Here is a 9288-nt window from a genome sequence, read left to right as displayed (position 1 = left end):
TAAAATATTTTATATTAAGTTGCAATTTTTAAATTTGCCCAGTGTTGTAAGCTAAGATATGAAATATGAAGTAGGTTTATAATATCGTCCATTGTTTTTTTTTGTATATAATATAACAGTGTGAATCTTCTTCATGTTGAACATATCATCAGACTTGCTGAATACATCAGCATGTACATGTGAAGGAGGTTATGTGAGTTATGCTGCATACACTTTCACCTGAACCAGGTACAGTGTACTCCTCTAGAACTAAAACATTTCAACACCTCAACACCTCCTATAAAGGCAAAAATAGAGGAAGTAGGTTTCATACCAACAGTTAAGATAAAAATATACTTTGAGAAAGAGATGCTTTTCTGAGTACTAGAAATGTGAAATGTAAGTATTGAACAAAGCAAGAGCTCTTTCAAAATACTAGTGTATGATCATCTAATTGAGGCATATTGGGTAGCATATAAAGCATAAATTGATAGGATTAATTTACAGTTGCCCAAGTGAACTTTTTTCTTTAGCTTCTAAGGGTTTGATTTTGAAATGTTAGTATGTTTTTGAAGTGTCTTCCATATGAAAATTTATGTAGGTCATATATCTGATATTAATATTTTCTGTCCCTGTTTCTATGCAGACATTATCCACATGGTATGCCAGAGTTCACCATAAGGGAAAATTCCTGTCTGATTCTATCCTAGATTTTTTTGTAAAACTTCTTCCAGAATCCAGTCCCATTAGAAAAAATGTACAAGATTTAGCGAGCTTGTGCACCATTTATTTTATCTTTTCTCAATTAAAATTGATTATCATCTTCCTAGGAAAAGGAAACCCTTGATTCTACCTCTTATTTCCCAAGAGTGTGCAGTGCCTCCAGCAACAAATAGTGTGTATACAGCTGGTCTATGGTATCAGAAGTGACAACACTGAGATACAAAGAATAAACTCTGAGAACTAAGAATAAGGAAATATGCTGAAGTAGCTTTTATGCCTTACCCAGAAAAAAATAAATCAAAAAGAGAAAAGCTATTTATGCTGTAGTGTAAGAGCTGAATATGTCACCAGCTCCAGTTAAAATATCTTAGAGCTTTCTACAGCTGATTTGTTACTTGTTCATAGATTTTTTTACTTTTTTTTTTTTTCTAGAGAGCTACCCAGTACTCTCCATAGAAATATGGCTCTGATTGTTGTCCTACTGTTACAATGGATAAGCAGAGGGTAGACATCCTATGCTGGTTTGCTAACAGCTACATTGTGAATCTGTTTGCATCAGTCATGGTTATTCATACAGAGCTGGAGCTGCAACACTTGGCTGTCTCATCACTGAACACTGCAATACCTGAGCATTATTGTTTAGGGGATTCTCACAGTCTTGACTAACGCATCCAGGTTCTCTAGACAGTGCCTGAGGAGAGACAGACAGCTTTAAAGCTTAAAGATAAATCAATGTTGCAGTCATTTGTATGAGTACAACTTCTGTAAACAGACAGAAGTCACTTTAGAGTAGCTTCAGTACAGACAAGGGTGTAGCCATCTCAGCATAGAAGTTTGAGAATGTGTCTGCATTTTGCATTGAAAAAACAATGGATAAAATGAATAAATAATTTTATGACCATGTATCAAAATTTCCCTTGCCAGGGAGTGGCCTTATTTCTGGGCCATGTAGTCATACTCCCATTTTCTTATTCACTCAATTCCTCCCCTTTGAAATTTGCATTCTGCTATACTAGTACATATGGCAAAGAGAAGAATAATCACCTTTTTCTTTATAGCTTGCAACCAGCCGCTCTGCTGAGGGACAAGAGAAATGTGGGTCAGTTCCCATCCTGTAGAGGTTTTTCACCTCCTTGACAAACACTGTAACAACTAAGTAACTGAATCAATTAAAATGGCCAGTGCCTGCCAGACTCCTCTAACTACTTCTAGGAAGAAAAAGTTGAGCCTGAGTTTGGATAATTTATATAGCCAAATTACTGAATTTGCATTGGAGTCAAGAAGAGAGTTAGTATTTTTTTAATATTATTTTTAAAGGTATAATTATCTCCTATTATTGATTATGATTTAAGCCATTAAATTCTTGATACAAAATTGCAAAAAAAAATTAAATTATTTCCTAATGAGAATCTTTTAGGAAAGCAAAAGTCTTCCTCATAGCAAGCTCCTCATAATCTGCTATAAATAAACTTAATCTAATCCTGTGGACTGTTTTATGTGTTATAAATTCCTCTCTCAAATTGCCAAATTGGATTTATGAATTTTCCTCATGAGACAATATTATGAAATTGCTAAAAAGTAGGAAAGGCAGTTATCAACCTGCCTACAGGTTTGTGTGGATCTGGTCTTATCTTTCTTCTCTGAATCTAGGCCTCTGAAAAGGGAAAATTGTGGTGTATTTTCAATAGCCAGACAAGGGAGTAAAGAGCATGTTCGTTGCACCTCATATTAGTCATGTTTCAGTTCTCCAGACAAGAATAACAGAAGCCTCAGGGCACTGCTTATGCTCTTTGTGCAAGGGTTCATGCCAGTGTGTGCAGGCTGTTGCAGGAGCATAATCCTGCAAAGGTTGCTGTAGTTGGCTGGCTTGTCCCAGGGTGCCCTCCCTGCAAAACAAACAGGAACAAAGGGTAACAATTTACATCTTGCAGTACACAGTTGGATGCCCCATGTCCTGGGCAAAGCTACAGTCAAGCCCAAGTCAAACAGCAATTCCATGTAGAGAATGTTCTTTATAATTCTGAAAAACATGATAATCAGAATACCCTGAGTTGGAAGCGACCCACAAGGATCATCAAACAACTCCTGGCCTTGTAGAAGACAGTCCCAAGAAGCACCATGGGCCTGAGGCAACAAAGATGATTAAAGGTCTCTCTCTACTCAGAGAGACCTCAAACTTGAGAATGGAAAATTAAGAGGGAAACTCATCAATGTCTCTAAGCATCTGAAGAGAGAATGTCAAGAAGATGGAGCAAGACTCTTCTCAGTGGTGCCAAGAAATAGGACAAGAGGCAATAACCCGAAACTGATGTACAAGAAGTTTTACCTGATTATGGGGTAAAATTTCTTTGTTGTGTGAGTGACCACGCACAAGAACATATTGCTTAGAGATTGTGGAGTCTCCCCCACTAGAGATATTCAAGAATTATCTGGACACAATTCTGTGCAATTTGCACTGGGATGATCTGTCTTGAGCAGGGAGGTTGATGATGACCAGATGACTTCACTGTGGTCTCTTCCAACCTTACTCATTCTGTGATTCTGTGATTAGCCAGCTCTTCGAGTGTTCTCAGATGAATCCCATCAGGCCCCATGGACCTATGAGGATCCAGCTGGAGCATCAGATCCAGCACAGCTTCAGGGTTAACTGGGACTTAATTATTCTCACAGCCATAGTACTCAAGCACTGGCCACTTGAACCACCTTAATCCATAAAGCATAGAGGACAGAGGCAAACAAAAAATTAAATTTCTCTGCCTTGCCTACTCGCCTCTCTTCTGGACCTGTTTGTGCCATTTGTGCAGTGTTAACATCCAGCAACTTGATGTCCTCCATAAGGTCAAGGGCATATGATTTGGAAATGTCCTTTAATTCCTTGAAGAATGATTAATTGGATTCATTGTCCTGGCTGGGAGAAGTGAAGCATGAAACAGTATTGTAGCTGTATTACATACCACCAGCATACCAGCTCTACGGACCTATATTAGCAGAAAAGATCAAACAGTATGACCTTTATCAAGATCCATTTTGTTTTGTTTTCTAATCTAAAAGATCATACTTCAGAATCAAATTTGAAATTTGAAATCATCATGTAATTATATGCCATGTTTCATTTACTGTCAAACAGACACATGCGAGCTAAGAGAGTATTTTGTCCATCTGCTATAGCCATAAGTATTTTCAGCAACAATGTCCATTGATTTTCTCCTTCACAAAATTCCTTGTCAGTTTGTTTGACCTTCTTTTTAGAGATCATCAAGCTATCGTGGTTTTAGTTTTATTCTAGTGTGTTCTAGTGAGAGAAAAAAATGTAACATAACCTCAAAACCATTTAAAATTTTTAAAAAAAGGTATGCAGTTCTCTCTGATAACTGCAGAAAGTTACTTTTTTTTTTTTTCCCCCAGCAGACCAATTGGGTGTAGAGAAATAGGAGCTGAAAAAATAATCCTTCAGAAAAATACTAAGAAATGCAAAGTCCATGCAACTGGTTCAAGCAAAACATGGGACTCTGGTGCTATTAATAAAATTTAAATAATATCATTTGTTTGCTATAAAAATAATATTTTGTGAGTTTATTCAAGCAAACAAATATGTTGTCTAATGCAATGAATTAGTGTGTGCTGAAGAGGCAATTATCAGCTGAAGAAGAAATTACGAAAGGACATGGCCAATTAGTCAGGAATTCAGTGCAGGTGGCTGCCCTTGCTTGGGTTAAGTAAGCAGTCTCTAGAGGTGATGACACTTCATGAACTGTGAAAGAAACCTTATCAAAAAGATAAAGCATAAATCCCTTGTATGATTTGAAGTCTGAGTTTCAATCTATGCCTTGACAGAAGTGGTGGTTCAAGCTACAACTTTCAAATGGCAAAACAAACAGACAAGATGTCTTTTAAAAATAATATTAGAAGAATAAACTCACTTTTCTGTAATTTTGAGAGTTGTTGCCAAGATGCATTTTTCATAGTCTCTGCAATTTCATTTGTTTTCTTTTTCTCTTTTCTAAGAGTAAAAGTCATATGGAAACAAGTGTAGGAAACTGCATGGGGGAATCTTTCCTGTTTGGTTTCTGACAAATTTGAATACATTTGCCCAGCAGTTTTATACAGAGCATGTAGAAGAAAGAATTAATCATTGAGAACTTTCTAAGTTCAAGTTGTTGAATAGTTTGCCACACCATGCTGATAATATTGAGTTTTCATTAGGTTTTACAGGATAGAACTCAGACAGAATTAAATCAAATAAAGATAGGTTGACCTCCTGCTGCTCACACTGGCCTTCACTTTTGTTTCTGAACAGTAGGAGAAAATCCATTGTAAGCATTTGCTTTTGCAATGGTCTGTTGTATTATTTCAGCTGTGCAACAGCTATAGGAACAGAGAACAGCTCCCTTGCCAAAACCAGAGTGAAAGCACTTAAAATTGTCTGTGGGGAGCCTGATGAAAATTTACAACCACCACAAGCTGGTCACACAGATTTGCATGTTTACACAGCAGAAAAAGTGTACTGAGCTCAGACTTCTAAGTTTATCAGCCCAGGATGTGTTCCCAGGAAAAAAACCAAAAACTTCTACATCTGCTGTGCAGGTAGGCAAACAAAAGTTTGCATGCAGAAGTCTAAAGAAAATAATTATGATAGCAGTCACATTAGTTCTTCATAACTTATAACACTTTTCATCCAAGGGTCTTTACTTTGTTTCTAGAAATCTATTAGCCATTAAAACATAGTTTTTGGAAGAAAACATATACTTTCTTTTATTTAAATTCTTTATTTAAAAAGTAATGAGTCTGGACTGATCTCCATGATTTAGACATTCAGATGTAGTTTATTTTATTTTATTAAATCTAGTTTCTTAGCTCACTTCACCTTTCCTGTCATGTCCACTTTGGAAACTCAGTATGTCTTTCAATTTAAAAATTATGCAAAATTAGATGTGTAAATCTCCTAGGCAATTTACATTGCATTTTTTCATAAAGGCACATAAATTTTCCCCTTCCAACTGTTTTGTTGTAGTCTCCCTAAAGTTTTCCGCCCTTAACTACCCCTTACTCATATAAATCCATGCTAACTCATATATTGCCCTCTTGCTATATTGCCCCAAGAAGGACCCTTGATGAGCTGAATATGTATATAATTAAAGTTAGAACTCATTAGTTGGTTTGCTGATAGTTCACTATATTATATAAGACTGCATATTAAGTATTCAGTAAGGAAATATTGTCACATAAACACTGGGTCTAGTGAGATGCTAGGTCAATAAGCACACAGAATCCCCACCTTTCCCCATGTTGTCTATACTGTAAGCAGTGTGACACTTAAATACTTAAAGGTCAGAGTCCATATATACTTACTATTTGTGAGGTGCTGAACATTTTTACACTAGCTTGAAAATCTGTCCAGGGTCTTTATTCTCCAGGTTGTTTCCTGACCTTTGCCTACAAAAAGTGGAGAACTCATTATATAGTTGCAGCTATTTTTTTACACTTTGCTCTTTCCATTTCTTCTTCATCATTCCATCTTCCCTCATGTCAGAGAATTCTTCAGACAACTTCTGGCATAGCTCCTTTATTCCTTTAAGAACATCAAGAGATATAGCTCATCACTAACCCAAGGTGTCAGTGCTGTACTGGCAAGAACTGAGACATCTGTCTCCTTCAGCACTGGAGAGGATGGACAAGGACAGGCAGTGTACCAGTCACCCCTGCCTTGAACTAGCATTTCAGGAGATGCTGAGTTCTTTCACACACTTACAGGAGCTACTGCTTCCTGCACCTACCCAATCCTTCCATTGTTTTATGGCCCTCGTCCTCTTCTTAGCTTAGAGTCAGCAAAAGCAGAGTAAACATTGGTGCCTCCAAGGCCTTCTTTTCGAGTGTCTCAAAAAGTGATCCAGGATTCCTAAAGATTTTTCCACTAGAAATGACAAGACAGTGGCTGTAAGACTTAAATGGCATGGTATTCCACTTCAAATGATATCAGAGAAATTTTCACATTACAAGAGTATTATGTTAGCACAAGACTATTAATAACAAGATACATTTCATAAAGAGGTAAAAAAGAAGTTCATAACAAACACTTAAAATTTCTCTTTCTATAAATCAGCACCTATTATTAATGAATTTATTATTTACATAACTATAGTACTATTAGGTATAATTCAGTAACTACAATTTATTTGCTACAAAATTATTTGTTATTAAAAATATCAGATGTGGATTTTTTTTTATTGAAAAATCTTTATAACATCCCTCTCTCAAAGGAGAATAAAAATACTGTATTATTGAAATCAAATATATTAAAATTTTCCTGTGGTGGCCAGCATAAATCTATTTTAACTCAACTTATGAATTTAAATATGCAAATAACTCACAGGCAAAAACACAGAGCAATTGATACTAATTGCTCAAGCACTTATCCTAATATGTTCTTGGAATTATAATGAAGGAAATGTGGTGCTTTAAATACTATGAGTGACATCTCTGAAATTAAGTTTCTGTCAAAAGATTTACAAAGTAGTAGGCATATGCTCCAGTTTGCCATGAACACAGGATAGAGCTGAATGCTTTTAAAATTCGATTACAAAGTCAATGACTACATCAAATGCAATAGATGCTGTGTCACTATAGAACTCCCAACGCAGAGATTGCAAAATAAATTCCTGTTTTCACCCTAAACTTCTGTTTTCAGCCTAGCCCTTTGTCACAAAATTATCTTTTCTAATCTTGGTCAAAGTGACTATTTGCAGAAATTTTACAGTAAGAAAAGCATAGTTTAAATTATCACATAGTGTCTGCTCTCCTTCTGTCTCCCAAAAGAACAAGGTAAAGTATTAAATGAAAAGATAACAATATTTTGAATTGGGAACAATAGTTTAGTTACAGTCAAAACACACTGATTGTTTCTGTGTCTGCTTTTATTAAGCTTATTTTTTCATCATTTTGGAACAGAAGCAATTTGCACCTTAATATGTTACTAGATAGAACCATTGAAATACAGAGAAATAATAAAGGAAGAGAAATAAGAGTAAAACCTCTCAAGAGGACATAAAACATTTTATTCTAATGTATGCTGAAGAAAAGTATTCACAGAACATGCTGTGTTCAGCATACATACATACACAGCCACAATCAAAAGGATTAGGATACCTCCTAGCAAACTAGAAATAAGATTTCATGCAAGAGGGTGACAAAAGGCTTCCTGCAGAGACCTGCAGCATTAGATACCCTGCACTGAGGTAATTCTGCTTTACAGACCACTGCCTTTTTCTAGAGGTAGCCCACAAAAGGTACAACATATATTTGAAATACAGGAACTAATGGTCCCATTAAAAGAATTAGGATGTGTAAAGATGATATAAATATTTCACACCTAGTAGCCTTAACATAACACTTGTCATCCTCTGAGGTATTTCAAAGATTCTCTCAGCCATGCAACATAATCTATGCCATCTATCCCAGAAGGCTTTACACTTTTACTGTTTCCAAGTCCTTCCTAGGCCTCACCTACCTCAAAGGATCTATTGAGTTCCTTTCAAAACCCAATAAATCTGAGAAGAATTTCTGATCTGCTTTTACCAATATCTAAAATAACTTCCTTCTTTTGCTCCTCAGCAATGATTTCTCTGCTTCTGTGTTCTCTAATATGCTGTCATAGACTGCAAACTCTTGAGAGCTCTTAAGCAGTACGAAAGTTATGTCCAGCATAGGTGAGGTGCCAGATAATTTATCATTAGGTTATACTTGTCACAGCACTGCACAAGCTTTTCAGGAGCATATCTGAGTAAGAGAGGCTACCAGCCTTAGGCAGGAAAATAAAGCATATAAAATGCAATTTTTTGAGGACCACCTGTCACTCAGCATCAGCTAGTAGGGATCACCCATTTCTGGCTATGAAATAGCCTTCATAGACCTCTGCAAGGAGCAAGTTATTACTTGTGCACATGTCATTCCTGGATTCCTGTCTTTACCATTCCGGGTCCCAAGAAGCTTCCTGCTTTTCCTGATGAAACACTTTATTTGTTCATCAGCTACTTGTCAATCTACCCTCAAAGTTGTCTTTTTGCAAGGTGGTATTACCATCATCTCGTCTACCTATCAGAAATTGCTATCTGTGACATACCTGTATTCACTGGATTCTGGTAAAGCAGCATGTCCAACTGCGCTGTGACCGTCCGTGACAGATATATCCGGTAAGTCCCCAGTGGATCCCAGAAGATCATTAATGACAAGCATATCCCTGTTGCAAGACCAGGAGTTACTGATGTTGCAGAGAATTCTAGAACTTTACCCATCTGTTCAGAAAATTCAGACACACCAGAACCATTTATTTGATAGTGTTCTTCATGCCTGAGCATTTGACTCTTCCTGATGCAAATGGACATCTTATTTCAGTGCCAAACCTTTTCCATGTCCAGAAAGCATGACTCTGCATTCTCAGAAATGACAATCATCTCCACTGTCATCTTTCACATAGCTCTGTCTTGGTGACCAATGTAGAAAAGCAACTGCTCTAAGCTCTATCTCACCGACCTGCACAAACTCCGTTAAATGTTTCATTTTCTAAAAGAGGTGTCATGATATCAAGTAGAT

General features: G+C 36.6%; 1 long non-coding RNA gene across 1 annotated transcript; it reads right to left on the bottom strand.

Annotated features, from left to right (window-relative positions):
• Positions 1-2138: 2138 nt before the first annotated feature.
• LOC111923073 (uncharacterized) lies at positions 2139-8930 on the bottom strand. Its single transcript, XR_002860902.2, has 4 exons — positions 8819-8930; positions 6477-6613; positions 6052-6135; positions 2139-2588 (listed from the first exon to the last, which is right to left on the bottom strand). It is a non-coding gene; the product is annotated as an uncharacterized LOC111923073 (long non-coding RNA).
• Positions 8931-9288: the final 358 nt, after the last annotated feature.

Source organism: Cyanistes caeruleus, chromosome 4 (genome assembly GCF_971803275.1).
Source record: "Cyanistes caeruleus chromosome 4, bCyaCae1.hap1.1, whole genome shotgun sequence".
NCBI lineage: Eukaryota > Metazoa > Chordata > Aves > Passeriformes > Paridae > Cyanistes > Cyanistes caeruleus.
The sequence above is the reverse complement of the archived record's forward strand: the minus strand, read 5'-3'. Positions and strand labels throughout refer to the sequence as shown.